Raw genomic sequence first — 24,009 nt, 5'->3', positions numbered from 1 at the left:
CTGCGATTATATTCAACATCTCTAATATATGTACCGTATTTGCCGGTGTATAAGACGACCCCCTAATTTTCCAGTTAAAACATATGTTTTGGGCTATACTCGCCATATAAGACTAAGCCTTTCCGAGGCAACACCATTTAAAAACATCAGATTTGAATAAAATAATTTAAATTAAATGGTTATGACTTACCGGTACTTAAAATCCTCATCTTGTTCATCCTGTGACATCATAAGTTCATCAATGACATCTTGTGATTGCCTTTCCAAGAACCTAGTACACCAGGATATAGTGGCCTTAAATCCTTTGCTGTGATTTGGGTTAGATTTGGCTCCCTGAAGTGCAAACATAAGTAGCTTGTTTTGTTTCACTACATAACCATTTTGATGACGCTCATGCACCATGTCTGCTACATAATTTTCAAGTTCTGGCCAATGTGGGGTGCCTCTTCTTAATGCACACTTACTCCTTGGCATAGCCTTTAATGCATCTTCATTTGCTTTCCTGTCTCGGATCATCTTTTCTGTTACTCCATATTGTGTTGCAGCAGCACAGTTATTATGTTCCTTGGCAAAGTTTACAACTTTTAGCTTGAAACTGGCTTCATATTTCCTCCTTCTTGCTGGAGCCACGATGGGGTCTTGTCTAGCAGCCATTTTTACACCCACTAATCTGTAATCTGTCGGGTATTACTGTTGGATGTGCATGTACAGTAGCTTCGGCTGCATACAGTATACCGCGCTGAGCCAATCACGCAAGTGATGTATTCTATTAATGAATACGAAGCCTGCTCGGATTGGTAGAGGTTGTTAGATCATCAGCCCGCGCCTCTCTGACTCTCAAAGCCAACCTGAGCAGGCTTTGCATTCATTAATAGAATACATTGCTCGCTGTGATTGGCTCAGCACAGTATACTGTATGTAGACAGAGCTACATACAGTATTACTACACATCCAGCAGGCTGACAGATTAGGGACGTTCGTTTTGGGTCAGCTTGGACCAAACAGACTAAAAGGTACCCCGCATATAAGACGACCCCTGATTTTTGAGGGATATTTTTAAGTATAAAAAGTCTTGTATGCCGGAAAATACTGTTTACTTTGAGCACTCATCAGCTGTACAACATTTAAACATTAGGGCTCCATTGGCGCCAGTGCAATTTCAGATGCGTCTCAAGTTGCAAAAGATGGCATAATAAGGGCAATCACATTTGTTTTTCAATAGTGCCCATTCACATCAATGCAACTTGGCACAGAGTGATTTTAGAAAAGACTCCTGTACTATTTTGGTGAAATTCCAGTGTCATTTTGGCCCATAAAATATGCAAACCACATCCAAGTTGCGTTGATAATCAGATCAAAATTGGATCGCAGCAGTGTGAATCTAGCCTAAACAGAATATTTTTTAAAGACGATTTTCAAGCATGCTTATGATAAACAGTCTAGATCAGTGTGCCTATTTTTTTCTATTCCTGCCTTTTATGTAGTTATTTAACTGCTTCAGCCTCGGACCATTTGGCTGGCCAAAGACTAGAGCACTTTTTGCGATTCGGCACTGCATCGCTTTAACTGACAGTTGCGTGGACGTGGCTCCCAAACAAAATTGACGTCCTTTTTTTCCCACAAATTTCCAAGAGCTTTCTTTTGGTGGTATTTGATTACCTCTGCGGTTTTTATTTTTTGCGCTATAAACAAAAAAAGAGCGACAATTTTGAAAAAAAAATGCATTATTTACTTTTTGCTCAAAAGTTAAAGTATCTACAAAATAGAGAATAGTTTATGGCATTTTTATTAATATTTTTTTTTTTTTTTTTATTAGTAATGGCGGCGATCAGCGATTGTTATCATGACTGTGACATTATGGCAGACACGTCGGCCAATTTTGACACATTTTTGGGACCATTGTCATTAATACAGCGATCAGTGCGATTAAAAATGCATTGATTATTGTAAAAATGTCACTGTCAGTGAAGGCGCTAACACTGGTGGGCAGTGAAGGGGTTAATGTGTTCCCTAGTGTGTGTTCTAACTGAAGGGGTGTGGGCACTGTGCAGGGAAGCTAACAGATCACTGTTCATACTCTGTATGAACAGACGATCTGTCGGTTCTCCCCTCAGAGAACCCGAAACTGTGTGTTTACACACACAGTTCCGGGTTCTCTGTGTGCCCCGAGCAATCGTGGGAGCCCAGCGGTGATCGAGACCGCCGGGCACTCGCATCGGCTCAGGGGGCGAGTGGAGGGCGCACGCGTGTCCCCTAGTGGCCACAGGGCGAAGCGACGTTACATAACGTCGTTTTGCCCAGCCGTGCCATTCTGCCGCAGTACAACTGCGGCGGCTGGTCGCCATGTGGTTAAAGGGAGTGTATAGTAGTGTTGTACATTTTATTATGGTCAGGAATAAAATATTTTTAGTCTAGTAAATATGTAATTTTGCATTCTCTATTTGAGCCAGCAAGTTGAGCTTTAGGCATCTTTTACATTTTAAGCACAGCCAGATGAGTCATCAGAACAATGATTAATCCCTTGATGGTTCAGTCAGAAGTGTTGAACATTGTACCTCAAAGAGTGTGATGTGCTGTCCCTTTAGATAAATCATATTACTATGGGAATCCTTTCTAATGTACAGTGCCTTGAAAAAGTATTCATACCCCTTGAAATTTTGTCATGTTACAACTTAAATGTATTTTATTGGGATTTTATGTGATTGACCAACACAAAGTGGCACCTAATTGTGAAGTGGAAGGAAAATGATAAATGGTTTTCAATATTTTTTTTACAAATAAATATGTGAAAACTATGGCATGCATTTATATTCAGCCCCCTTTACTCGGATACCCCTAACTAAAATCTAGTGGAACCAATTGCCTTCAGAAGTCACCTAATTAGTAAATAGAGTCCACCTGTGTGTAATTTAATCTCGGTATAAATGCAGCTGTTCTGTGAAGCCCTCAGAGGTTTGTTAGAGAACCTTAGCGAACAAACACCATCATGAAGGCCAAGGAACACACCAGGCAGGTCAGGGATTGTGGAAATGTTTAAAGCAGGGTTAGAGTATACAAATAATATCCCATGCTTTGAACATCTCACAGAGCACTGTTCAATCCATCATCCGAAAATGGAAAGAGTATGGCACAACTGCAAACCTACCAAGACATGGCCACCAACCTAAACCAGTGTTTCTAAATTCCAGTCCTCAAGGCGAACCAGCAGGTCATGTTTTCAGGATTTCCCATTGATGAAACGGCAGTGGTAATTACTAAAGCAGTGGAACTGATCAAATCGCCTGTGCAAAATAATGGAGAGCCTGAAATCATGACCTGTTGGTGCGCATTGAGGACTGGAATTGAGAAAAACTGACCTAAATTGACAGGCTGGGCAAGGCGGGCATTAATCAGAGATTCACAGCTCAGGTGGGAGAAATCTGGCCTTTATGGAAGAGCGGCAAAATAAAGAAAGCCAAGTCAGAAGCTCTAAATGTTAATCAAACCCCTGCAGCTCTTCACCGAATTTAGGCTAATTTTCCCTTTTCGTGGGCCCAGAAGAAAATTAAATATCTGGGCATATATCTTACACCATCTTTGTCAGATATTTAAAGAAAATTTTTTTCCGTAGTTAACATCAACTAGAATAGATCTGAAATACTGGCACCAGCAAACGTTTACCTGGTTCGGACGTAATAGCATTCTGAAAATGGCAGTTCTTCCAAGACTTTTATAACTTTTACAAACCCTCCCAGCGGCCATTCCCTGCTCTTTCCTTCGTGCAACTAAAGCAGAATTTCTGAACTTTTTATGGGGCCACAAAACCAAGCGCATCTCATACCGGCTCCTTGCTCTGCCCAAGGAGAGATAGCAAATTGGCTTCACGGACCCCTTTAAGTATTACTATGCAATCCGAATGTCCCACACATTGGATTAGATCAAACATAAGTCAGAAAAGGGGTGGGTAGGCCTGGAGCAGGAGCTGTCACCACTTAACCTGTAGACATTTCTATGGCAGTCTAAACCTCTCCCACTAGAGGTGAAACATCATCCTGTGACAGCTGCCCTAGGAGCCACTCCACAGACAGTTAATCTAATGTCTCTGATATTTGGTGCTCAAGAATTTATTCCAGGCTTGGAGGATATAAGGTTCAGAGACTTTCTTATGACCAACATTTTTTGACGGGTGGCAGATGGAGAACTATTCCGGAGATCCAGATCATGATCTCTTCCCCTTCAGATTCGTGGAGAGCCATGCAAATACGCATTTTTTTAACCACCATCAGAGTGAGTAGAGTGAACCATAGTAAGATTAATCAGTTCGAGCAGCTCTGTTTACAGACTTCCCCTATGCGCCATACACTTTCAGTGTCATATTCTCTAAATTTCTAAACCACCTGAGGACTGGGAGTGAGATATAGACATGACCCTAACGCCTGCACAGAGGGATAGGGTTCTTTACTTTGCTCATCGGTCCTCCCTGTCCAGCAGGTACCAGGAAGCAGGATATAAACTTCTGACTCACTGGTATAGGACCCCTGTTCTCCTCCATAGGTTTTACACCACTGTCTCTCCATTGTGTTGGCGATGCTAAAAGGAACCAGGCACATTGTTGCATATTTTTTGGTCATGCCCTAGAGTACAACCCTTTTGGGAGGATGTCTGGGGGCTGATTCATAAACGTACTGATCTACTGCTAGAGATGCGCCGGAGACATTTTTTATTAAACATTACCCCACTCTCGAGACATAGGTATGGGAAATTTCTCCTGATCCACATGCTTAATGCAGCCAAAGTGTGCATCCCACAAAAATGGAAACATACTGACCCCCGTCAGTTGGTCAATGGATTGCTGTGGTTAATGAGATCAACGATATGGAATGCCTAACAGCGGCCATGAAACGTAAGGAAGAAAAATTCTGCAAATTGTGGTATTATTGGCACGATTTTCAATGTTCACGGGATTATGTACCAGGCCCAATAATGATTGACTGCTTGGGTATCCTCTGGCCTTTTGGGAAAGCACTAAATCTTTGCTTTTCCACTCTCTAACCCCCCCTAGTTTTTTTTTCTTCTCTTTCTCTTCTCTTTCTTTCTGCTCATTCCTCCCTGTTCCCCATTTACGTTTTAAATTAAGGTTTTATGAAAAAGAAAAATGTAATCTCGCTTTTTTGGCTTAAGCCTGTATGGGTCGGACCCCTGTTTACACACTAGTATTTCAGAACTAATGGTTTCCAGGTAATCGGATTGCTAATGGTAACAGAAAGAAACAAGATGACAAGGCTCCGAATGTGTATTGACATATTTCATTGTTACTACTGTTAAATGCTTTGACTGTTTCTGATATGCCATGTTTGGCACACAATTTTTTGTTGTACTGTACTCTGTGCTTTGCTCAACAGCGAAATAAAAATTTATAAATGAAAAATAAAAAAGAAAGCCAATGTTGAAAGAAAGCCATAAGAAGTCCTGTTTGCAGTTTGCGAGAAGCCCTGTGGGGGACACAGCAAAAGTGGAAGAAGGTGCTCTGGTCAGATGAGACCAAAATTTAACTTTTTGGCTTGAAAGCAAAACTATGTGTGGTGGAAAACTAACATTGCACATCACCCTGAACACACCATCCCCACCATGAAACATGTTGTGGGGATTCTTTTCTTCAGCAGGGACAGGGAAGCTGGTCAGAGTTGATGGATGGAGCCAAATACAGGGCAATCTTAGAAGAAAACCTGTTAGAGTCTGCAAAAGACTAGAGATTGGGGTGGAGGTTCACCTTCCAGCAGGACAACGACCCTAAACATACAGCCAGAGCTACAATGGAATGGTTTAGATCAAAGCATATTCATGTGTTAGAATGGCCCAGTCAAAGTCCAGACCTAAATCCAAATGAGAATCTGTGGCAAGACTTGAAAATTGCTGTCCATAGACACTCTCCATCCAGTGTGACAGAGCTTGAGCTATTTTACAAAGAAGAATGGGCAAAGATTTCACTCTAGATGTGCAAAGCTGGTAGAGACATCCCCAAAAAGACTTGCAGCTGTAATTGCAGTAAAAGATGGTTCTACAAAGTATTGACTCAGGAGGGCTGAATACAAATGTATGCCACACTTTTCACATATTTATTTGTAAAAAATGTTGAAAAGCATTTATCATTTTCCTTCCACTTCACAATTATGTGCCACTTTGTGTTGGTCTATCACATAAAATCCCAATAAAATTAATTTACGTTTTTGGCTGTAACATGACAAACTGGAAAATTTCAAGGGGTATGAATATTTTCTCGGGGCACTGTATGTATTGTTTTGTTGTAAAACAAACATGATATATAATTTGTTGGAAAAAAAAAAGATTCATTGGAACTTAAAAATTTGGAATGAGCCAAAAATATTCATGTTTTTTTAAGCAAATACTGATACATGTATACATCAATGTAGCATTAAATGTCCAAAATTTAAAGCCAATACATTGACAAAAAAAGTCTTCTACTAATGAACGTGTCCATGTATTTATTTAAAAAAGTTTACACTGATGCAGCTGCTGGCTATTCATAATACAGTATAAAGACAGCATTTGGAAAATAGGGGAGGGCTGGTTGGGAACTGCAGTTCACCGGCATCCTATTACAACGATTGTGCTTATTGAGGATGGGGCACATGAGAGATTTACATGTTTCCCCATACTTGTCATTGCTTTATTAAGAACCAGGCACCATTCTCATACCATTCATTGGAAAAAAAAATTGACCATGTGAAAAAAGCTTACCTAAATATACAAATGCATTAACACCCCCCCCCCCCCCAAAAAAAAGTTAGAAAACATCATTAACCATTTAAAAACAGGGTGCTTATACACCCATCCTGCCCAGACCAATTTTCAGCTTTCAGCGCTCTCGCACTTTGAATACCAATTACTCAGTCATGCAACACTGTAGCCAAACAAAATTTTTATCACACAAATAGAGCTTTCTTTTGGTGTTATTTAATCACCATGGGTTTTTTTATTTTTTGCAAATAAGTCATTTTTGTTCATAAATTTGGACCAAAATTTATACTGCTACATATTTTTGGTAAAAATAACCAAAATAATGCTGGCCATACATTATACGAAAAATCGGCCGAAAAATCGTTTGTATAGACACTTCGTTCGTTTTTCGGCAAGTTAATGGGCACAAATCGATAATCGTTTGTGAAGTTTTTGTGGGAAAAAAACGAACGGGAAGTTTGGAAAATTTCTGCCGAACGTACGATAAATTGCAAGGTTAATGTGTTTCCCGTCCGAACTGTCTGCACTAGGTATATGTAAAAAAACGAACAAAAAATTATTTATTCATGTCCACTGAACAATTTATCGGTCATTACATGATGGCACGATCGTTTGTGGTCACGGTCGAACGTTCGTTTTTTGAAAATGTGTTCGGACGATTTTCTGTATAGTGTATGGCCAGCATAAGTGTATATTATTTGGTCTGTGTTAAAGTTATAAAGTCTATAAGCTATGGTGCAAATTATTGAAAATTGATCACACCTGATGCACTGACGACCTATCTCCTCTCTTGAGGCCCTGAAATGTCAGGAAAGTACAAATACCCCCAAAATTACCCCTTTCTGAAAAGTAGACAGTCCAAGGTATTTAGTAAGAGGCATAGTGAGTCTTTTGAAGTTGTAATTTTTTCCCACAATTCTTGGGAAAATTAGGAAATTATTATTTTTTTTTTTTTTTTGCACAAAAGTTTTATAATAAGTTATTTCTCACACAGCATATGCATACTTTCAATTATACCCCAAAATATATTCAGCTACTCCTCCCGAGTATGGCAATACCACATATGTGAGACTTTTTCACAGCATGGCCACATAGAGAGGTCCAATATGCAGGGAGCACCATCAGACGTTCTAGGAACATAAATTTCACATACAATTTCATAACGACCTATCACACTTTTGAAGGCCCTGGAGCACCAGCACAATTGAATTACCCACAAAATGACCCCATTTTGGAAAGCAAACACCCCAAGGTATATTCTATGAGGTATAATTAGTCTTTTAAATGGTTTATTTTTTTTCCACAAGTCTTCAGAAAACGTGGATACGAAATGAAAACTTTTTTTTTTTTTTTTTTTTTTACAGAAAGTGGTCAATTTATAAGATATTTCTAACACACAGCATGTACATAGCAAAAATTACACTCCAAAATACTTTCTGCTACTCGTCCCGATTATGGTGATACCACATGTGTGAGACTTTTACACAGCTTGACCACATAGAGAGGTCCACCATTGAAGTAGTACCTTCAGGCATCCTATGAGCATAAATTACAAATATAATTTCATTCCTTCCTAACACGCTTTTGAAGGTCCTGGAGCACCAGGACAATGGAATTACCCACAAAATGACTCCATTTTGAAAAGCAAACACCCCGACGTATATTCTATGAGGCATGGGCTGCAGATAGGTACCCAGGTACTCTAATGGGCTGCAGATAGGTACCCAGGTACTCTAATGGGCTGGTGACAGGTACTCAGGTACTCTGATGGGCTGGTGACAGGTACTCGGTAGGCTTGTGCAATTCATTTCATAACGAATCGAAATTTGGCCGAATTTTGCATCTTTCGGACATTCGGATGCATCCGAATGTCCGAATAAAAAAATAACGAATTTCAACAAGTACGAAAGAAATTATAACGAATATAACGAATGATTTCGACATGATTCGGTAATTCGTTAAAGATCTAATGAAACAAAAGGTCAACTCAAGGTAAATCTTACAGTCCAATCAGCTGATTAATTTTGTGCTGGAGGTTGGATTACTGGCAAAGTGCGTTCCTGAGAACTGAGTGAGAAGGGTGTTGTATTGTATTTGAGCAGAGAAGAAGAGATATTGTCATTGTGCGTGTTAAAAGATTCAATAAACAAACGACTTTCCAAACTACGAATCATTATCACGAATATATATATATATATATATATATATATATATATATATATACATACATAAATATCGAATTTCAATGACTACGAACGAAATTATAGCGCATATAACGAATGGATTCGACATGATTCGAGATTCAGTATAAGGAATATCGACACTATACAGCAGGGGTCTCAAACTCAAATTGCCTGAGGGCCACATGACAAGTTTTCATATCCCATGGGGGGCCGCATGCAAACTTTTAAAACTTCAAAAGCAATGAACTATACCAGCAATAATATACTATACTATACCCAGCACTGGTGTCAGCAAACGCATTATACCCAGTACTGGTGTCCGTAAGCGCATTATTAACCCAGCATTGGTGTCAGCAAACGCATTATTAACTACCCAGCATTACCCCTCCCACACTGCACAAATAGCCACACACTGCACAAATAGGCTTAGGCAGGTGGCACTGGCAGGTGGCACTGTCTGTCACTGGCAGGTGGCACTGGCAGGTGGCACGTTGCACTGTTTGGAGGGTGCACTGATTGGCACTGACAGATGGCACTGGCAGGTGGCACTGATTGGCAATGGCACTGGCAGGTGGCACTTATTGGCAGTGGCACTGGCTGGCACTGGAAGGTGGCACTGGCAGGCATTGGCAAGTGGCACTGGTTTGAAACTGGCAGGTGGCACTGGTTTGGAACTGGCAGGTGGCACTATTGGCACTGACAGGTGGCACTGATTGGCGTGGCACTGGCAGGTGGCACTGATTGGCGTGGCACTGGCAGGTGGCACTGATTGGCGTGGCACTGGCAGGTGGTGGCAGGTGGCACTGGCAAGCACTGGTTGGCACTGGCAGGTGGCACTGATTGGCGTGGCACTTGCAGGTGGCGGAAGGTGGCACTGGCAGGTGGCTTTGATTGGCAGGGGCACTGGTTGGCGGTGGCACTGGCAGGCACTGGTTGGTGGTGGCACTGATTGGCGGTGGCAGGTGGCACTGGCAGGTGGTACTGGTTGGAGGTGGCAGGTGGCAATGGCAGACTGGTTGGCACTGGCAGGTGGCACTGATTGGCAGTGGCACTGGCAGCTGGCACTGACAGATGGCACTGACAGATGGCACTGATTGGCACAGGCAGGTGCCACTGGCAGGTTTCACACTGAGCGGAGTGTAACAGTGTGTGAAACTGACAAGGAGCTGTCCACACTCAGCGCTTGATGCTTGTGTGAAGCTGACACGTAGCACAGAGGAGAGAGACAGAGGGATCTGTCAGAATTGAGGTTGATGTCGGGGTGGGCGGGACCCGGCCGAGGTGGGCGGGGCCAGCAGCTGTCAAACACCAGCCAATGATTGGGCTGCTTAAGAAAAGGGGCGGGCCACATACACGTAGCTGCCCGCCCAGATCCCATTGGCTGGTGTTTGATATTGGCCGGGTCCCGCCCACCCCGGCCGGGTCCCGCCCACCCCCGACATCAACCTCAAATCTGACAGATCCCTCTGTCTCTCTCCTCCTGTTACGTGTCAGTTTCACACAAGCATCAAGCGCTGAGTGTGGAGAAGGAAGGAAGAGCAGCGGCCAGTGCTATATATCGACCTAATGGCCAAATATCGGTCGACCTCTAGTCCTTTATCAGCCCTGCCTGCGGGCCATTTTTAACCGGTCCGCGGGCCGCAAATGGCCCGCGGGCCGGTACTTTGAGACCCCTGCTTTAGACGATGAAAGTATCTCTCAAAAAATTACATTTTTGTTGCAAGGGATGCCTGACATCTGACTTGTATCTTAGGCAGACTTCTGGGAAAATTGTTGAGGCAATTACACAAGCGGGAAATGATGTTTCTTGGGAGTGGACAGTACACATTCTGTGTACAGAACAACTCCAGGTAGCCATATTGCAATGTACCACCAGCAGCAGCCTGAACCGTTGATACAAAGCAGGAATGATCCTTGCTTTTATGTTTTTTATGCCAAATTCTGACCCTACTATCTCAATGTCACAGCTGAAATCAAGACTCATCAGACAAGGCAACATTTTTCCAATCTTCATTTGTCATATTTTGGTGAGCCTGTGCAAATTGTAGCCTCAGTTTCCTGTTCTTAGCCGACAGGAGTGGCACCTGGTGTGGTCTTTTGCTGCTGTAGCCCATCTGCTTCAAGGTTTGATGTGCTGTGCGTTCAGAGATGGTATTTTGCATACCTTGGTTGTAACGAGTGGGTATTGCCTTTCTGTCATCCCGAACCAGTCTGCCCATTCTCCTTTGACCCCTGACATCTACAAGGCTTTTTTGCCTACACAGAACTGCCATTAACTGCATATTTTCTCTTTTTCGGACTATTCTGTGTAAACCCTAGAGATGGTTGTGCATGAAACCACATGTAGATGCCTAAAAGCATTGAGTTGCTGCCATGTAATTGGCTGATTATCAATTCGTGTTACCAAGCAAGTGAACAGGTGTACCTAATAAAGTGGCTGGGGAGTGTATACAGGTGATTCTGCACCTCCCCGTAGGGGGCATGTGTGTGCACCGCCGGGGGGCGGGACCACTTCTGCTGTGATTAGTCACAGCAGACGCTTATCTGCAGGTGATGGGCACTGGTCCGCCAGCACCCACCGATCGTTGGACAGAGACACAGAACAGAGCTCTGCCTATGTAAACAAGGCAGATCTTCGTTCTGACAGGAGTGGAAGGGATGGATTTTGAATAAAATCCATCACTTCTCTGAGAAAAAGCAGCACATATAGTACAGTAACCCTAGGTTCACACCTATGCGTTTTTTAGTGTGTTTTGCAGTTTGCAGAAACACACTACAGTCCCTTTAACATGGTTTCCTATGGTACAAGTTCACATCTATGCGTTTTTCAGTAGGTGCGTTTTTGGAAAGAGTCAAGGAATTTTTTTTCCCACCAGATTGCGTTTTTCCTGTAATAGAATTTAGTGGACTTGCACCAAAAAAAGTGTTGCATTTTTAGATGTGTATGCATGCCCCTGGTCGATGACATCACATGGGGGTGGGGTCACCCGGTTAAGTCACCGGGTGGCTCCGCCCTTTAGTTATTTAACTGCTTGCCGACCAGCCGCCGTCATTTTACTGCAGCAGGTATAGCCACGACGGTTCGTGGGATCGGCATAGCAGGCGCGCACCCGCTGCAATGACCGCTGGCCACGAGCGATCGCGAGCACGAGAGACAGAACAGGGACGAGTGTGTGTAAACACACCCTTCCCTGTTCTGTTCTGAGAGGAGTGACAGATCGTGTGTTCCTATTAGCTAGGAACTACGATCCGTCACTTCCTCTAGTCAGTCCCCTCCCCCTTCAGTTAGAAACACCTCCCAGGGAACACAGTTAGCCCCTTGATCGCCCCCTAGTGTTAACCCCTTCTCTGCCAGTGACATTTTTACAGTAATCAGTGCAGTTTTATAGCACTGATCGCTGTATAAATGCCAATGCTGCCAAAAATGTGTCAAAAGTGTCCGATGTGTCCGCCTTAATGTCGCAGTCCTGATAAAAATCGCAGATCGCCGCCATTACTAGTAAAAAAAAATAATAAAAATGCTATAAATCTATCCCCTATTTTGTAAACACTATAACTTTTGCACAAACCAATCAATATACGCTTGTTGCGATTTTTTTTTACCAAAAATATGGTTTACCAAGAATACATATCGGCCTAAACTGAGATAAAATGTGCTTTTTTAAAAAAAAAAATGGGGATATTTATTATAGCAAAAAGTACAAAAGATTATGTTTTTTTCAAAATTGTCGCTCTTTTTTTGTTTATAGCGCAAAAAATAAAAACCGCAGAGGCGATCAAATACCACCAAAAGAAAGCTCCATTTGTGGGAAAAAAAAGGACGCCAATTTTGTTTGGGTGCATCGTCGCATGGCCGTGCAATTGTCAGTTAAATTGACGCAGTGCCGAATCGCAAAAAATTGGCCCGGTCATTCAGCGGCCAAATCTTCCAGGGCTGAAGTGGTTAAGAACTGATGAAAGCATTACGGTAATTTTTACACTACACTTTTTTTTGGGGGTTGAATGAGTAGGGGTACTATGTGCCCCATACTCATATACATAGGGGGGAGGCCAGCATCCGGGGGCCCCCTTGTTAAGGGGGGCTTCCAGATTTCGATTAGCCCCCTGCCTGTGGACCCCCACAATCACCGGCCAGGGTTGAGGTGAAGAGCCCTTGTCCCCAAAGATGCTTTGGGGCAGGGGGACAGTGCCCTCCCACCCCAAAGCACCCCCCATGTTGAGGGCATGTTGCCTGGTATAGTTCAGGAGGGGCACTTGCTCATTCCCTCCCTTTCCTGACCTGCCGCACTGCATGCTCGGATAAGGGTCTGGTATGGATTTTGGGGGGTACCCCACACCATTATTTTTTTATCATTTTGCCATGGGGTTCCCCTCAAAATACATACCAGACCCGAAGGGCCTGGTATGGATTGGGGGGGGGCCCCATGCCGTTTTTTTGACGATTTTTTTTTTTTTAATTGCTGGCAATTCTTTTGTTTACATTCAGCTGTCAGTGGAGAATCCATCTGACAGCTGATGACTCATCGGTTGTTAAGGACATGGTGGCCGGCTTCCCAGCTCCTTAACAACCAGCTAATCACATAATCACAGTTTGTTAGTTTGTGGCATGCAAAAACGCGAGTTGAAAAAACGCAAAGTGCACCAGAAAAATGCTACAACCGCAGCCACATAGATGTGAACCTAGGATAAAACATTGACTAGGTGCAAGGTTAACCCTTTGATTGCCCTAGCTGTCTAACCCCTTCCCAGACAGTGTTATTAGTACAGTGACAGTGCATATTTTTAGCACTGATCACTGTATTAGTGTCACTGGTTCCCACAAAGTGTCAAAAGTGTCAGTTAGTGTCCGACTATCAGCCGCAATATCGCAGTCCCACTATAAGTCACTGATCGCCGCCATTGCTACTACTAAAAAAAAGAAAGAAAAATTTCAGTATCTATACCATAGTATGTAGAGGCTATAACTTTTGCGCAAACCAATCAATATGCGCTTATTGCGATTTTTTTTGCCAAAAATATGTAGCAGAATACATATTGGCCTAAATTTATTAAAACATTAGATTTTTTCAATTTTTTTTACTGGATATGTTTTATAGCACAAAATAAAAAATATATATTTTTTTTTTTTTCAGAAACGTTGGCCTTTCTTTGTTTACTGCACAAAAAATTAAAAAAGGCAGTGATCAAATACCACCAAAAGAAAGCTCTATTTGCGGGGAAAAATGATATAAATTGTATTAGTGTACATCGCTGCATGGCCGTGCAATTGTCAGTTGAAGTAATGCAGTGCCGTATCGCTAAAAATGGCCTGGTCACGAAGGGGGGTAAATCTTCCAGTGGTCAAGTGGTTCATTTCTTAATTTTCCCCCAAATTGTGACAAAAATCACAACTTAAAAAAACTTGGCAATCCTCTTACTAAATACATCAGACTGTCTACTTTCCAAAAAGGGGTCATTTAGGGGGGATTTGTACTGTCTTGGCGTTTCCGGGCCTCAAGAAATTAGGCCACTAGTACACCAGGATTTATAAATTTTCAAATATATACCATAGTTTGTAGATGCTATGACATTCACAAAAAACAAATAATATACACTTATTGGGATTTTTTTTTACCAGACATGTAGCATTTTGGTCTAAACGTATGAAGAAATTTGAATTTACTGGATATACTTTATAAGAAAGTAGAAAATATTTAATTTTTTATTTATTTTTTTTCAAATGTTTAGTCTTTTTTAGTTTATACGGTATATCAAAAAAGAAAAAACCCAGTGGTGATCAAATACCAAAAGAAAGTTCTATTTGTGTCCAAAAAAAAATTATACAGATTTAATTTGCGCACAGTGTTGCATGACAACATAATTGCCAGTTAAAGTATCACAGTTCGGAAAAGCAAAAAATGGCCGGTCGTGAAGGGGATAAAACCTTCCAGAGCTCTAGTGGTTAATAGAGACGGGCGAACTGTTCCCTTCGGGCATCGGTTCGGCCCCGAACAGTGCCCGTTTGGGTGTTCGCCGAACACCCACATTTTCTGGGCATTTGGCGGAATGTTCACCTGCTGAGCACACAGTGAATAGCTGCCAGTTGTAAGGAGCAGGACCGGGAAGCTGGCCACCGAGTCCTTAACAACAGATGAGTCATCAGCTGTCAGTGGGCTTCCCTGCTGACAGCTGAATGAAAAAAAAAACATTGCTGGCAATAGAAAAATTGGCGTGGGGGCCACCTCCCAGTCCATACCAGGCCCTTCTGTCTGGAATGGATTTTGAGGGGAACCCCATGCCAAAATTTAAAAAAAAAGGTGTTGCGGACCCAAACCCAAAGGGCCTGGTATGGATTGGGAGGGGACCCCTACGCCTTTTTTTCTCGCATTTTTCTACTGCCAGCAATGTTTTTTTTTTTGTGGGAAAATCTATTTAACCACTTTAGCCCCGGACCATTTGGCTGCCCAAAGACCAGAGCGTTTTTTGCAATTCGCCACTGCGTCACTTTAACTGACAATTGCGCGGTCATGCGACATGGCTCCCAAACTAAATTGACGTCCTTTTTCCCCACCAATAGAGCTTTATTTTGGTGGTATTTGATCACCTCTGCAGTTTTTATTTTTTGCGCTATAAACAAAAAAGAGCGACAATTTTGAAAAAAACGCAATATTTTTTAATTTTTTGCTATAATAAATATCCCCCAAAAATATATAAAAATACATTTTTTCCCTCAGTTTAGGCCAATACATATTCTTCTACATATTTTTGGTAAAAAAATCGCACTAAGCGTTTATTGATTGGTTATAGCGTCTACAAAATAGGGGATAGTTTTATGGCATTTCTATTAATATTTTTTTTTTTTTACTAGTAATGGCGGTGATCTGCAATTTTTATCGTGACTGTGACACTTTTGGCGCTATTTTGGGACCATTCATATTTATACAGCGATCAGTGCGATTAAAAATGCACTGATTACTGTTTAAATGTGACTGGCAGTGAAGGGGTTAACCACTAGGGGGCGCTGCAGGGGTTAAGTGTGTCCTAGGGAGTGATTCTAACTGTGGGGGGGCTGGGCTACGTGTGACACAACACCGATCACCGCTCCTGATCACATGGAGCTGTGATCAGTGTCCTGTCACTAGGAAGAATGGGGAAAGGCTTGTCTACATCAGCACTTCCCCGTTCTTCCTCTCCGTGAGACGATCGCGGGTATCCCCGCAGATATCGAGTCCGCGGGACCCGCGAACACACTCACGGAGCTCACGGCAGGCACGCACCCACAATGCCGCGTCTTAAAGGGCAACATACAGGTACATTAATATGCCTGTACGTGCCTTTCTGCCGACGTATATCGGCGTAAGCCAATTGGCAAGGGGTTAAAGGTCATATTTTTCTTTACATATGTCAGTTTTGCTGCAGCAGTTTCTATACATGGTACAGATGCACCACTTCACAGGCAGACTAATAGGACCCCCCCGGCACTATATTTAAAAGAATTTTTCATTTTTATTGTTTCACTTTAAGCATCATTAAAATCACTGTTCCTTTAACCACTTCCCGCCCGGCTTATATCAGAATGACGGCGGGGCGGTGGTTCTGTTATCCTGACTGGATGTCTTTCAAGATAACATACCAGCGCGCCCGCGGGGGCACGCAGTGCGGCCATCGGTGGTGCTGTGTGTCACTCTGACACACCGCATCTCCAATCGTGGTAAGGAGCTGCTGACGGAGGCTCCTTACCACGTGATCAATCAAAGTGTGAACCAGGAAGTGCCGGTAAAGGGCTTTCCTCGGTTCGTGCTGAGAGGGAGAGCGGATTGGTGGCTCTACCTGTCAGACAGGGGGTCTGCGCTGATAATCAGCACATTGATTATCAGCGCAGCCCCCGTGAAAGGTGCCCATCAGCTGCCAGTCTGTGTCCCATCAGTAAAACCAATCAGTGCCCATAAATTTGCCAATCAGTGCCCCAGTAATGCCCGCCAGTGCCCTTCAGATGCCAATCAGTAATGCCTGTCAGTAGCTCCTCATCAGTGCTGCCTACCCAGTTTCATCTATCAGTGCCACCTATTAGTGCCATCAGTGCCTCCTATCAGTGCCACCTATCAGTGCCCATTAGTGCCGCCTATCAGCGCCCATCAGTGCTGCATATAAGTGTAGCCTATTGGTGCCCATCAGTGCTGCATATCAGTGCCTATCAATTCTACATATCAGTGCCTCCTCATCATTGCCGCCTCATCAGTGCCCATTAGTGCAACCTCATCAGTTCCCATCAGTGAAGAAAAAAACAAAATTTTATAACAGAAACGAAGAACAACTTTTTTTTTTCAAAAATTTCAGTCTTTTTTGGTTTGTTTAGCAAAAAATAAAAACCCCAGAGGTGATCAAATACCACCAAAAGAAAGCTCTATTTGTGGGAAGAAAATTATAAAAATGTAGTTTGAGTACAATATTGCATGACCGCGCAATTGTCATTCAAAGTGCGACAGCATTGAAAGCTGAAAAATATCCTGGGCAGGAAGGGGGGAAAGTGCCCAGTATTGAAGTGGTTAAAACGATATTTTCAACAAAAAAAAAAAATGTTACATGTCCCCTGGGGCAGTACCTGGGCCATCCTATATTCTTTTTTTGGCCAATAACTTGCATATAAGCCTTCAAAATAGGCTAATAATAGGGTTAATAGGGTTCGCTGTTCGGGTCCGAACTTTTTCCATGTTCGGGAGTTCTGGTGCAAACCGGGGGGGTGTTCAGCCCATCACTAGTGGTTAAAAAAGAGAAAATTTCATGACGCAGCAGAGAATACACACCACAGCCGCATTCTATGAATGGGTGGATATAAATTGCACCTAAGACAACAGCAATCATTATTCAACAAGTGTTTATCCCAAGGAAAACATTGCTGTATTTTAATACTTCTCAATATAAACTTGGTTTAACAAAAGGAAAAAAAAAAAGAAAAGACACAGGAGAGCTAGATCAAACTCATGTATGCTAATTCACACTCTGCATATTAAAATACGCTTGCCTACATTTGAAATTGCTTTCCTTTTCCCCTTCCCTAAATTACATGAAAAGAAAATTTATACACAGTGTTGGAAAACCCTCTCATTGTATTCAGCCCCATGATGTGCAGTCATTCGCTTTTTATTTCTGTACCTCGCACAGTAGAATAAATTACCCCAGGAGAAATATCAGCCATAATCAAGAAAAATCTCATTTCAAATGCATTAGGCACTGGAGGATATTGTGACCTATAAATGAAAGCTTTCAAGGTGGGATTTAATCAAATAAAACTTTGTTACCTTGCCTGCATTTTCAGTGGAATTTTGTAATTAGCATATGAAAATAAAACTGTCTTTGATGGTTTAAATATCTGTATTTATCATTTCTTTCTTTTGCCATTTTTCATTGTAGAGCTGTGTGGTGATTGCCTGCATCTTCTAGTGTACTGAACAAAGATTTTGATGCTACATAGTAACATTTTTAATAGAGATGCATATGGTATTCTGGAAATAACGATGCTAAACATTTTTTTTTTTAATGTTTTATGACAAGTAAAAAAAAATATACACAAAATTACAAACAGTAAAAAAAATACACATAATTACATAAAAGTTGCCTGATTTAGATACTTTAGGTAACCCTTGATATACATTTTTCCAAAGATGTTATAGTGTAATAAATATTCAGAGCAGCAAATGAAGACTACAACACTAAATGAGTGATAGGCAACTTGTAAGATATAGGGGACTTTAACCACTTCAAAATTAGGCACTTACACCCCCTTCCTGCCCAAGCCAATTTTTAGATTTCAGCGCTGTCGCAGTTTGAATGACAATTGCGCGGTCACACAACACTGTACCCAAAAAATTTTTGTATCATTTTGTTCCCACAAATATAGCTTTCTTTTGCCGGTATTTGATCATTGCTGGGGTTTTTATTTTTTGGACAACAAATAAAAAAACACCGAAAATTTTGAAAAAATAAGTTTTTCTTTGTTTCTGTTATAAAATTTTGTAAATAAGTATGTTTTCTCCTTCAATGACGGGCACTGATGAGGTGGCACTGATGATGGGCACTGATAGGTGGCACTGATGGGTACTGATAGGTGGCACTAGTATGCAGTACTGATGGGCACTTATAGTCGGCACTGATGGGCACTCATAGGTGACACTGAAAGGCTGCACTGATAGGTACTTATGGGTGACACTGATAGGTGGCACGGATGGGCACTGATAGGCGGCACTGATGGACACTGATGGGTGGCACTGCTGGGCATCACTGATCTGGCAAGCATTCATAATGGGCACTGACAGGCACCATTTGTGGGCACAGATTGGCATATATTGGGCACACTGTGGCATCCCTGGTGGCTATGGGGAACATACCTGGCCATCCACGTGTTTGGGGCCTCCTTGGTGGTCCTGGCGGCATCCCTGGTGGTCCAGTGTGGGCATCCATGGGGGGGACTGTGCTGATAAACAATCAGTGCAGACTCCCCCGTCAGAAGAGTCGCCGTTCAGCTCTCCTCAGCTCGCATCTGTCGGACGAGAGTGAGAAAAAGCCGATAAATGGCTCTTCCTGTTTACATCGTGATCAACAGTGATTGGACATGGTTGATCACGGGTGAAGAGCCTCCATCAGAGGGTCTTTACTGAGATTGGTGTAGGGGTGTGTCAGACTGACACACCACACCACCGATCGCTGCGATGCGCGCCCCCAGCATATCTCTCTGTAGTGTGTACTTGTCTCAATCCAGAACACTAAGTGTCGATTCTGTCTGCTGCCTCATTTCTCTGCTATCTGCATGAATCACTTCTGACAAGCTTTCCTGACACCAAGAGAAAAATGGTGACAGGGAAGGGACCTCCAGCTGATTGACAGCTTCAACCCTGTTCCTGTGTGCTGTGTGAAGGGGGTGTGTCCCTTCCCTCCAATTAGCTCTCAGAGCTCTCCTCACTGATGTAACTTCAGCTCTCTGCCCCCTGCTTTTCAGAGCTGAGAGATCCTGTGTAAATTCTGCACTTTGAATGGATGTAGGGAAAAACAGCTGTAGATAAACAGGTACAATTGATGTGGGAGGATTAGTTTCATCTCTGTGTATCACTTGAGGCTAGTCACTTCACTGGGTATATGTGAGGGTTTACTACCACTTTAACCACTTGTTGACCAGGCCATAGCTGAATGACGGCTACAGCGCAGCCGACTAGTTCTGGGAGGGCATACTATGACATACTCCCATGAAAGAGCTTCTCGCACGCCCCCTGGGGCGTGCATATGGCAGTGTCCGTGACTGCTAGGTCCTCGGGCCCCCGCGCGTCATGGATCGGGGTAAAGTGCCAATCCCAGCAGCCCTTTACCACGTGATCACTCTGTCTAATGATGGACTGATCACTGTCAACAAACCAGCGTCATGTCCTGTTCTTTCCTCTCCTCACACCGATCATGTGAGGAGAGGTGGGAGGCGCTGCAGCGTGTCTGCTTGTTTGTTTTTTTCAAGTGCCACATCAGTGCCCAGCAGTGCTTTACAATGCCACATTAGTGCCCAGCAGTGCTTTACAATGCCACATCACTGCCCAGCAGTGCTTTACAGTGCCACATCAGTGCCTAGCAGTGCTCTACAGTGCCACATCTGTGCCCAGCAGTGCTCTACAGTACCACATCTGTACCCCATCAGTACTCTACAGTGCCACATCTGTGCCCCATTAGTGCCCAGCAGTGGTCTACAGTGCCCCATCAGTGCACATATGTGCCAAATCAATGCCCAGCAGTGCTCTACAGTGCCCCATCAGTGTCACATCAAGGCCCTACAGTGCACATCTGTGCCCCATCAGTGCTACATCTGTGCTCTACAGTGCCACATCAGTGCCCATCAGTGAGTGCTCATCAGTGCCACCCTATCAGTGGATCCTCATCAGCGCCCATCAGTGCTGTAAAAATGTGTCAAAAATGTGTAGACTCTAACAAAGCTTAATACCTGAGCCAGACAGGAACCATACTGATGTAGCCAATTACCACCCAATATCCCTGATCAATAATGACCTAAAACTCCTGACCAAACTATACGTGAATCAATTCAATAACTTCCTATCACAATATATTCAAATTGACCAGGTTGGATTTGTACCAGGGAGACAGGCCGCAGATCAGATGAGATGGTAGATCTGATCTGTGTCTTGCGATCTAACTGGGATGGTGTGGCTGATAGGCGGGGCATGCTCTTGTCACTGGACCTGCAAAAGGCCTTTGACTCTATATCCTGGTCTTTTCTGTTTCATATCCTAAGGAAATGGAACTGTGGACAGAAATTGCTTACTGTAATGAGGGCTTTATATTCAACTCCATCGGCTAACATTATTGGGTATGGTCGTACATTGGACCCTTTGCACACCCAGAGAGGAACTAGGCAGGGGTGTCCTCTTTCCACGCTCCTCTATTGAGACATTGGCGATAGCTATTAGATCCAATCCCAATATTCATGGCATTTAAAGCGGTGGCAAAACGCATAAATGTGGCTTATTTGCCGACGACATGCTGCTATTCATATCGGACCCTGTCACGACCTTACCCAATTTATTGCTATCTGACTTTGGAGCCGTCTCTGGATTAAAGGTAAATCGGCTAAAATCGGAAGCTCTCAATATAAACATCCCAGATGGGGTCTTAAATTCTATACGGCAATCCTTCTCCTTTAAATGGTGTACACAGGAGCTAGCGTATCTTGGGGTTAAATTGACCTCTGATATTGCTACACTATTTTGGCCATTTCCTTTATACGACGCTACAGAACGTGACCTGCAGACCTGGCAAACCCATGATCTTTCCTGGATGGGTAAAATAGCGGCCGTCAAGATGATAGTTCTCCCTCGCATACTAAATTATTTTAGATCTCTGTTTTCTTCCGGCAGTTACAGTCGCTGATATATAAATTTATCTGGAATAAGGGTGGTTGTCGGGTGGACCGCTCTACCCTATACAGGTCCAAATGGCGAGGTGGGCAGGGAGTCCCACATTTATTGCGATACTATAGGGCAGCACAACTGGTCCAATTATACCAAATTTTTGCTAAAGGATACAGACCCGACTGGGTCCAATTAGAGGCACAAGCAAGTCCGACCATTCCATTGCATCTGCTAATGTGGCTCCCTGTGAAGGAGCGTTGGGCGGTGTTGAGCCCATCTTTATCCCACTCTTTGCCTCTGTGGGACACAGCATGCAAGTTACACCCCTTAAAATCCCCCCATCTGCCAGTAGTCCCACTTTCCAAAAACCCTCACTTCCTACCGGGTCAACAGATCACCCAATTCATGTGGTGGATCAACAAGGGTCTTTACAGAATTGCTCACTTTATAGATAATAAGGGGCTAAGGAAACCTTACAAATGCCCCCCACAGAGACTTATCGCCTATACCAAATTATCCATTTTATGAGAACCTTGTTGAAAGACCAGGTGGTTATAACCACTAGGGCCCTTTTTGAAAACCGTTGTATACAGGGACCTGAATCACAGGGAGGGATAACAGAGTTATATACCTTATTCAATAATCAGGGTAACAAACCTTCCTACCAAATGGCTTGGGAAACGGACCTAAGGGAAATAGTGGAAGGGGAGGTGTGGACAAAATGGTCAACCATGGTGCACAAAGGCATACTCAACACCTCATTGGTAGAGGCAAACTATAAGGTGCTAGCGCATTGGTACCTTGTCCCTACAAGGCTAGCAAAACTATACCCCGTATTTCAACCCTTTGCTTTCGGGGATGCAGACAGGAAGGAGATATGTATCATGTCTGGTGGTCTTGTCTGACGGTCCGAGGTTTTTGGATGAGAATATTCAACCTGATCTACTCAGTGACAGGACAAAATTTACCTAGAGAAGCCAAAACGGGGTTGTTTACTGATGACCTGTCAGAGAAGATCCCCAGACATCTACGATCTCTCATATTTTTCATTCTCCTAGCGGCTAAAATAACTATAGCACATGCATGGAAATCGTATGTAATCAATGTTACCTTGGTGAAGCACAAGGTGTCCTGGATTATGATCAATGAAAAACTGGCCAGTATAAGACGAGATAGGCAAGCTGGGTTTGAGAAGGTGTGGAATACCTGGATTGCTTATCTCCAAGCTCCCTGAATGCTGGGTTATTTGTGATGAGAGGCCGGGGTCAGGGGGACCCACCCCCCTCTGTTCTACTCTCATAATGTTCTGTATGTTGTTTTAAAAATGTAATGGAAACTATTGGAACAAAATGTGAGAGCACTGAAAGCTGAAAATTGGCCTGGTTATAAGTGCCCAGTGGGCAAGTGGTTAAAGTGTATCTAAACCTAAAAAAAAAATGCTAGTATTGCAGTGTACCACCTTCGATGTGGTGGCTGCATTAGATTTGCCTTTATCAAACTTTTTTATTTTATTTTAACCTGGTAATTCTACTATTAACTCACTTCCTGTCCTAGGGTAACAACTGTACTTAGTAGCACACCATAGGACAGGGAGTGTGTTATGAATGCATAACACCTCCTTCATTTCCCCATAACAGGAGGAGGTTATTTGTAGTCCACAGAGATAGCAGAGAACAATGCTTACCGATAACTTCCTGTGCTCACTGCCTTCAAACTTTTACCAGATAACTAGATTTCTGACGGGATGAACAGCTTTTTAGTTATTTATTTATTTGATGAGCTGATATAAAAAAAGCTGATGAGCTGAGATAAAAAAGCACTTCTAAAGCAAGGTATACATGTCCCAATGACTTTCAATATGTGTATACCCCGGTCTGTTCAACAAAAGCTGGTCTAATGGCAGGTTTTTGTCAAACGGTCCTTCCAAAAAAACAACATTCGATCAGCGCTTGGAGGTTTTCCTACATCTACATCATTTGTGTTGATGCAGGGATCTGTGTTTTTCTTTTCATTCAACCTGCTGGTTCAGTGAAAAAATACTCAACCTGTATACTCTCATTTATGATATAATAAATGCTATACAATTTAATTTATATAATAATTTATAATATTCAAAGCAAACTCATCCATCCATCTGTGTCTCCATGCTTTATTTTGTTGAAACCCTAGCATTGCTAGCCATGGCCATCTTAAGTAAGGGCAGTTGATTC

The 24,009-nt window shown here is 42.8% G+C and overlaps 1 protein-coding gene across 2 annotated transcripts in view; it reads left to right on the top strand.

Moving 5' to 3' along the window:
* Positions 1-24,009, top strand: part of SERAC1 (serine active site containing 1) — a 195,035-nt gene that overhangs the window by 45,431 nt on the left and 125,595 nt on the right. The gene's annotated exons all lie outside the window — the stretch shown is intronic.

The sequence above is a fragment of the Aquarana catesbeiana genome, linkage group LG04 (assembly GCF_042186555.1).
Source record: "Aquarana catesbeiana isolate 2022-GZ linkage group LG04, ASM4218655v1, whole genome shotgun sequence".
Classification (NCBI taxonomy): Eukaryota; Metazoa; Chordata; class Amphibia; order Anura; family Ranidae; genus Aquarana; species Aquarana catesbeiana.
Note: the sequence above shows the minus strand (reverse complement) of the source record. Positions and strands in the feature narration are given on the sequence as shown.